The following is a 9,124-nucleotide window of genomic DNA, read 5'->3' as shown; positions in this document are numbered from 1 at the left end:
AGCCCCACATTTAAAAACAGTGGAATAGTCAAAGTATTCTTCTCTTCTAGAATGGGTATCTACTTGTGAGATGGAAAGATGATATAAAATCAACTCTAATCATAGTCAATATCTCTTGAGGCTTCAAGAGTAGAAAAGGAGCTTGCAAAAGAAAAACACATAGAGGTCCCAGGAGAATAGAAAGAAGTGGACACTCACTCTGGTGTGAACTCGAGACTATCATGGCAGTGCATTCATTGGCGTCATCCATTTAGAAATATGTATGAAGCACATAAGAGGAGGTAGCATATATTAGGCAGTGGGGATGTAAACACATTAAAGTTCAGTATATCATTAAAGTGGGAGTTTGACCAAGGTAGCAAAGAATGGATACTACGTAATAGGTATCAAGTAATTGGGGTACCATCTCCTTTATCTATGATCAGATGTTTATTATTAGCAAAACAGACTTTTCTCTTAGATAATATGTGAGAGGGTTGAAAAGGCACATTTGGCACACTGGTTAAAGTGCTTAACTTGATTGTAAACCACTAGCTACTCGGAAAGAAAGATGTCGTAGTGTGTTTCTCTGAGGATTGAGACTTGAAAACCCTATGGAACACTTCTACTCTGTCTCATAGGCTTGCAATGAGTCAAAATGGACTCAACAGCAGTGGATGGGTTTTGTTTTGGTCTACTCTTCGGCTATTATGAATAATACTACTATGATAATTCAAGTATGCGTTTTATGTGGAAAATCAAAAGGGAAGAGCACACTCAGCATTTACCAAACTGAAGGCACTGAAGACAAAATATTCAAGCTTTGAGTTGAAATACTGAAGAATTTTATGGGCAAAATATTGAATAATGCAGGAAGCATAAAAACAAAATGAAAGGGATACAGTCACTGTAACAAAAATAATGTTAACATTCTACCATTTCAAGAGGTAGCATATGATCAAGAACTGATGGTAGGGAAGTAAGAAGTCCAAGCTGCACTGAAGGCATTGGTAAAAAAGAAGGCTGCAAGACTTGACAGGGTACTGACATAATTCAATAAATGTATGCAATGCGGGAAGCGCTCACTAGCCTATGAGATGAAATGTGAAAGATAGCTACCTGCCAGCCAATTTCAAGAGATCCATACACGTGCCCACTCCAAATAAAGGTGATCCAACAGAATGCAGAAATTATCAAATGATGTCATTAATATCACACATAAGTAAAATGATGCTGATCACTCAAAAATGATTGCAGCAGTACAGAAATTCAAGCTGGATTCAGAAGAGGATGTAGAACAAGGGATAGCATTGTTTATGTTAGATGAACTGTGGCTGAAAGCATAGGATACCAGAAAAATGTTTACCTGTGTTTTATTGACTATGTAAAAGCTTTTGACTTTGTGAATCATAATAAATGATGGATAACATTGCAAAGAATGAGAATTCCAGAACTCTTAACTGGACTCAGGCAGAACTTGTACACAGATGAAGAGAGAATCATTTTAACAAATATTTTTACTGTATAGTTAAAAATAAAAGGTGAGCGTCAGGGTTGTATCCTTTCATCATACTTACTCAGTGTGTGTGTATACTGAGCAAATAATCTGAAGCTGGACTATATGAAAGAGAAGGTAGATCAAGACCAGAGGAAGACTCATTAACCACCTTCGATACACAGGTGATACCACTTTGCTTGCTGAACCTGAAGAGGACTTGAAAGGAAGAACTTACTGATGAAGATCAAAGGCTACACCCTTCAGTATGGATTAAACCTCAATGCAAAGAAAACAAAAATCCTCACAATGGGACCAAGAAGCAGGATTGTAATCAATAGAGAAAAAAATGAAGTTGTCAGGATTTCATATTACTTGCATACAGAATCAACGCCCATGGAAGCAGTCAAGAAATCAAATGACATATTCCATTGGGCAAATCTGCATTAAAAGATTTCTTTAAAGAGTTCAAAAGATGTCATTTTAAGGACTAAAGTGAGCCTGACCCAGGCAATGGTATTTTCAAATGCTTCATATGCATGCACGAACTCTATACAGGGTCGTTATGAGTCGGAACCAACATAACTATCATCAATCATATTTCTCCACATTCATGGATATGTTTGCAGCAAAGGTAAATGTTGTTGTTATTAAGTGCCAACGAAGTTGGTTCTGACTCATAGAGACCCTATACAGAACTTTTAAGGAGCTCCTGGTGGGTTTGAAAAGCTGGCCTTGTGGTTAGCAGTCCAGTGCTTATACTAAAGCGCCACTCCACAAATCAACAAAGATAAATAACCATGCACAAATATCCTCTGTCATACTTTATACATTTGTGGGTGTACTCCCCTCCCCCTCTGTCCCACACTCATTCAACCTGTGTCTGTCCATGTACCTACCTGTAGGATCACTGTTATTGTAGGACTGTGTATATATAACAGTATTTACCTCTGTTGCCTTAACTCTTACATTCTTTCCCTTGTCTTCTCATGCCTTCATCATTCTTCTGCCAATCTCTCCATTGTTGTATATTACCTTCCCCATCACCCAAGCCAGTGAATTACTTCCCCTTACCTCCCACCCTGGAAACCACCAAAGAATGTTTCTTTTAGCATGAAATCTTTTTCTTGTTTTTTTGTAATAGTGATCTCATACAATATTTGTTTTTTTGTGATTGACTAATAATGTCGTCCAGGTTCAGTGGGTTTGGGTTTTTGGTTTGGTAGATAAAGGAATGGGTATGACAATGACAAACCCATCACATGCATGCCACCTAGGTTAGTTCTACAGTGGTAGGAATAGATATGAGCCACATTCATTCCACTGTTGTTGTTGTTGTTATTGTTGTTAGGTGCTATCCAGGTGGAACTGATTCATAGCGACATTATGCACAACAGAATGAAACACTGCCCCATCCTGAGCCAACTTCGCAATCTTTGCCAAGTTTGAGCCCATTGCTACTGCCACTGTGCAAATCCATCTTGTTGGGAGTCTACTTCTTTTTCAATGACCCTCCACTTAACCAAGTATGATGTCCTTCCTTCAGTGGCTGGTCCCTCCTAATACTATGTCCAAAGTATGATAGATGAAGTCTGGCCATCCTGGCTTCAAAGGAGCATTCTGGTTGTACTTCTTTGAACACAGATTTGTTTGTTCCTTTGCCAGTCCATGGTACTTTTTTTTTTTTTTTTTTGGAAAAATTATAGAAGAAAAAAAATCAGGCAGTGCATTAAATTTTTTTTTTTTTTTTTTTTTTTTGGAAAAATCCTAGAAACATTTATTGAACAAAATATCAAAATGTGAAACTATTTTTCATTTCATTTAGGTCCATATCCTCCATCGAGGTATATACACTTCTGAGGGCAGTGTTTCCATTTGTCTAACCCTTTTCCAGAGAATTCTGTGCTCTTTGATCATTTGTGCTGACTTCCTTATTTACATTGTCTTTCCCTTTATCTACACTAATAACATGTCTACTGGTGTGGTGCTGAAGGGTAAACACTGGACTGTACGATCTGTTTGAACCATAAGGTCGGTGGCTCAAACTCACCAGCCGCTCCTAGGAAACCCCACACAGGGTCACCATGAGTCGGAACAGACTCGGTGGCACTCAACACATCTCTAGTTAGTGATTTTCCCCTTCCATCCCTGGTAATCATCAAAGACAGTTTCTTTCTATGTGTAACTCTTTTCTTGATTCTTTGTAAGAATAGTCTCATAAAACATGTGTCCTTTTGTGACTGCCTTGTTTTACTCAGCATAATGTCCTCTAGGTCCATCCATATTATGAGTTGTTTTGCAGATTTGCCAGTTATTCTTCAACACTGCATATTATTCCATTGTGTTTATGCACCATGATTTATTCACCCATTCATTCATTCACCATTCACCCACTAAGTGATAGTCACTTAGATTGTTTTCATTTTTTGCTATTGTGACTAATGCTCAATGAACATGGATGTGAATATGAAGAGCTTAAAAAAATTATGAAAGAATTCCATTATCTTTTAATTCCATGTTTTCATGAATTTAGTAAAGTTTTCTCACACATCTATTTGTGTTTTATTTCTGTAGAATATGTACCTAGTAGCAGGATTACTGGATTATATGGTATTTTTATGAGAACTTCAAAAAGTTCATAGAAAAACTCCTTTATCTTTTAACTCTGTTTTTCCACAATTTTTTTTTTGTAGCTCCTTCGTATTTCTAACTTTTTAAGCATGTTGTTATTGATAAATACTGTGGAGTCAGTTCAGACTCATAGTGACCCTGCACAGGGCTTCCGAGGCTGTAAATCTTTACGGGAGCAGAAAGCCTCGATTTCTCCCATGGAATGGCTGGTAGTTTCAAACTTCTGACCTTGAGGTTAGCAGCCCAATTCGTAACCACTATGCTACCAGCGCTTCTTGCATATGCCATACTATTTCCGATAGTGATTGTACCATTTTATAGCCCACCAAACATTATTTGAATTTCAGTCTCTCCAGGCTCCTTTGCTAGCATTTGTTGTTTTCTGTCTCTTTAAACTTTTATTGCTAGGATGAATGATACCTCATTCTTGTTAGGAGTTTTGGTGGTGCTGTGGGTAAAGTATTTGACTGTGGTTTGAACTCCCCAACCACTCTTGATGGAGAAAGATGAGGCAGTCTGCTCCATGGTACTTTTAATGTTCTCCCCCAACACCATAACTCAAATGCACCAATTCTTCTATGGTCTTAAAAAAAGACCAACTTTTCCTGCCCAACTTTCCCATGCATATGAGGCTACTGAAAATACCGTAGCTTGGGCCAGGCACACCTTAGTCCTCAAACTGATGTCTTTGTTATTAAATACTTTACTTGAACACTATTACTCATTTGAAACTGAAGGCTATGTATTTGCAAGCTGATTAGAAGTGCTAAGAAATTAGTAGGATACATGTGAGAGTTCAGCATTTTTATTTGATTTTTCTAAGTAAGAAAAATACCATGGAGGAAGTCTGAGATTGCGGCATCTCAGACAAATATAAATTTACCATAGTGTGATTCCTTCTTCAGAAAAATACGGGGTATAATGGAATTTACTCAGTTGTATCCTTTGGTACAACTTTATGCTTCTTTGTACATTAATCATGAATAGTATAACTATAACAAATAAAATTTAAGAAACTTTTCATTTAACAAGCAGCAAGAACATAAACAACTTCATACCTGATCAACATCAGCAGTACTTAACTATATGTGTCTGCACCCTTTTATCACTACCAAATCATCAGCATCCCTTGCATCTGTGCCACATCTTCAGTCTCTCCTTCTATCATTCTGAGTGAACTGTCCTAGCTTATAAGGCCATCTTCTTGACGTGTGTGCGCAATCTGCTCTTTCCTGTTTACTCCAAGACTTTGCTCATGCAATCATTTCATCTCTCTGGAATCATGACCATTTCCCTGTTTATTCCATCAGTACAAAAACATTCTATCATCTCCCAATCTGATAATTCCTAAGAAAGACTGCTGTTGTCATTAAATGCCACTGAGTTTATTCTGACTCATCGAGACCCTGTGGATAGTTTCCAAGGTGTGACTGGTGGGTTTGAACTACTGACTTTGCAGTTAGCAGTCCAGTGCTTATCCTACAGAGCCACACCAGGAGGGCATAGGAAAGGGAAGGTATGCAATGGGCACCACAGAGGGGTTATAGATATTTTTGGAAAGCACACAATTTCACTGTACTGAGTTTATGCACACAAGGGTGAAATATCTGCCATGGTTGCTTTGTAGACTTTCATCTTGCTCAGTTATGTGCTTGTGTATGTTGCGGTGCTGGTAAAATATATAGCCCTACCATCTGCTTGGAGTCCTGGTGTGATGCTATAGGATAAGCAGTGGACTGCTAACCACAAGGTTGGTGGCTCAAACCCACCAGCTGTTCCTTGGAAACACTATACAGGGTCACTATGAGTAAGAACTGACTGGACAGCCCCACTTAACAACAACAACTGTCTGCTTATATGAATAAACCACTCCATATAATCTATAGTCTAGAAAAACAACATTTTTTTGAAAGACAATATAATGCAAAGGGTAAAAGCTTCAGCCTTTTCATCCGATAGATTTGGGCTGAAATCTATGTTCTGCCAGATACACTCTTCGTGACCCTGATCAAGTCACTTCACACTTCTCAACTGTCCAATGGCAATGATGCCTGTCTTATTTGTAAGTTGTTGTGAGGACTGAATGGATAAAATACACAAAGCATATTGGCATTCAAAATTAATAATACTATTAATAGTCTCATTAGTGAAAAGACTTAAAAGTTCCAGCTCATAAGACTAGAGGAGAACTTTAGAAATACAGTGTTTTCCTGAGATGTGATACTGTAGAAGGGTTGAAGGATGGCCTCCAAATAGTATATCCAAGTCCTAACCCCTGGTACTTGTGAACGTGACCTTATTTGGATAAAGGATCATTGCATATGCAATCAAGTTAAGGATCTTGAGAAGAGATCATATGGAATCTTTAATTAATTGGGTGGGCCCTAAACACAAGGACAAGTATCCTCCTAAGGCAGAGGAAAGCAGACGAAATGAAAGTAGAAAAGGCCACGTAGAACTGGAGACAGAGACTGAAGTTCTGCAGTCATAAGCCAAGAATACTTGGAGCCACCATAAGCTGGAAGAGGTAAGAGAGGATTTTCCCAGAAAGGATGTCTTCACAGGAAGTATGACCCTACTGACACAGTAAGTTCTAAATTCTGGCCTTTGGAGCTGTGAGAGAACAAACTTCTGTTGCTTTGAGTTACCCTGTTTGTGGTAATCTGTTATGGCAGTCACAGGAAACCAATATAATAACAATGAAGATATTATCAAACGATTTTGCAGATGAAATAACTAAGGAGAACTTTAAGTTCAATTCAGAAAAAGAACCATGAAACATTTCACCTTCGTAATTGTTGCTTCAAGGCAGAGTGAAAAGGCACTAGAATAAAATTACTTCATTGCCATCAAATTCATTTTAAATCATAGTGATCCTACGTAGGATTTCTGAGACTGCAAACCTTTACAGGAGAAGAAAACTTCATTTCATCTTTCTCCCGTGGAGCAGCTGGTGGTTTTGAACTGCTGACCTTGCCATTAGCAACCTAACGAGTAACCCATTACACAACCAGGGACTAGAATTGTTGTTATTAAGTGCCATTGAATTGGTTCCAACTCACAGGGATCTTGTATAGGGTTTCCAAGGAGCCACCTGTGGGTTTGAACTACCGACCTTACAGGTAGCTGTCTAGTGCTTATCCTACAGTGCCACAAGAGAACTCTAGGACTCGAATTCGGAACTAGGATTCTAGTTGTTGGACTCTAGGCAAGTTAGCACTCATCTCATCTGTAAAAGTGAGAATGAGTGATGAGTACAGGTGAACACAGCTCAAAATCAGCTGATTATTTGAATCTCTTGGAAAACTTACTTAAAACTTTAAATTCCCAGCCCTCACCACACTATCGTCTACCCAACTTGCTAAATCAGACTCACTGAGAATGCAGTCCTAAGATCTATTTAAAAGGCTCCCAGGTAATTCAACATCAACCAGGTTTGACCATCAAAGGGCTAGAAGATCATCAAATCTTTTCCAGTGCTAAGTTTTCTATCTTTAACTAGACATAAATTCCCATAGTTCTTAGCACCAAAGTTCTTAGCATTTGCATGTCCTGGGCTGCGTGTATCTGTTAACACTAGAAAGCTGAATGTAAAAGCAAGTATCTGGAACCTATTTATTTCAGGTTCCAGGGATATGAAATTTGGGCCCAAAGTAACCCTTAATATACTTTGTTCTACCTAAGTAGATATTGCCCCTAGGCTGACGCCTTCTGTTTTATGTTCCATCCCATCTCAACATGTCTGGGGACAAATGACTTGGAAAATGTTTTCTTTCCATAGAGGAGAAGCATATATATATATGACACAACACAGGCCAGGTGAAGCAGGTATCGTTCAAAGTGTCTACATGGATTTGCAACATCTGAGAATAATATTCACAAAATCTTTTCCATCTCTCAGAAATCATACATCTTAAAAAATAAAATGAAAACATCTCATATTAGAAAAGGTCCAGTTTGAGGAAATAAGTTATTTTAATTTAATTTTAAACCAGCCTGAGATTTCTTTCTTGTTTCTTGGGCTCAATTTTCCCTGCAAAATTAACCTAGGGCATTGCTATTAGATCCTAAACTTAATCATTAAATATGTTGCTCCTGAGTAAACCCAATCTTAACTGAATGAAAAACCACTATCAATCTCTAATCATTAAGTCAATACTGAGGACCATGTATTATTCTGATGTTTACCATTCGCTCAATGCAGTGTGTTAACAAGGCCTGTTAACACATGAAGCTTGAATTGCACGTCTGTCAGCTACCAGCATACCCTTATAGGTCTCTACAGAAGTAGGAAGGGTTCGAAAGATCAATGAAACACTGATGCCTCTTTATCTTGATGAAGATCAAAGCAGGAGCTATTTCTTCTGTTCACTCTGAACCACCTAATTTCTCAGGGCTGTGCTAGTCACCACAACCTCAACAGGATAGCATGGTGAGGGGTCATATGGTCCCAGATATCATTCTAGTTCCTACAGTGCAGGAAATCTTATGAAGAGTTGGAGTTAAATGGGCATAAAAGTATCTTAATCAGGCAGTTGGGATTCTTCCCACAGTTCTGGGTCAAGTCTTACAAAAAGAACAACCTGCAGGAACTTTTATCCTGAGACTTCCAGCAGGCTAGCTCCCTCACTACATTTCACATTTAGAATCCTGAAATAATTTAAGGACTTATATTTGATTAGATTATTGTGTCTTTAAGCCTAAATGGCCCAACATTCTCTTGTTTCCTTTTAAGTTCTCAAAGGACTAAGTAAGACAAAGAACTGGAACAGTGTGGCCCTTCTTTGTGGAAAGTCAAGCATGAATAGTATGGAAGGATCTTTCTTATCTCTCTCATTACACTGTGTGCTCCATAAGAACAAGGATTTTGTTTTGTTTTGTTTTAATCTGGGTGTTCCCAGCACCTAAACCAGGGTTTAACAGAGAATAGATCTTCTAAGAAGGAGCTCTTAGAAGGTAGCATAATGATTACAAGTTGGGCTGCTATCTTCAAGGTCAGCAGTTTGAAACTACCAGCTG

The 9,124-nt window shown here is 38.3% G+C and overlaps 1 protein-coding gene across 1 annotated transcript in view; it reads right to left on the bottom strand.

Annotated features, from left to right (window-relative positions):
* EXOC6B (exocyst complex component 6B) overlaps positions 1–9,124 on the bottom strand; it is an 859,602-nt gene that overhangs the window by 100,672 nt on the left and 749,806 nt on the right. The gene's annotated exons all lie outside the window — the stretch shown is intronic.

Source organism: Chrysochloris asiatica, unplaced genomic scaffold, assembly GCF_000296735.1.
Source record: "Chrysochloris asiatica unplaced genomic scaffold, ChrAsi1.0 scaffold00052, whole genome shotgun sequence".
In the NCBI taxonomy this organism is placed as follows: domain Eukaryota; kingdom Metazoa; phylum Chordata; class Mammalia; order Afrosoricida; family Chrysochloridae; genus Chrysochloris; species Chrysochloris asiatica.
This window is presented reverse-complemented; position numbering and strand designations above follow the sequence as displayed.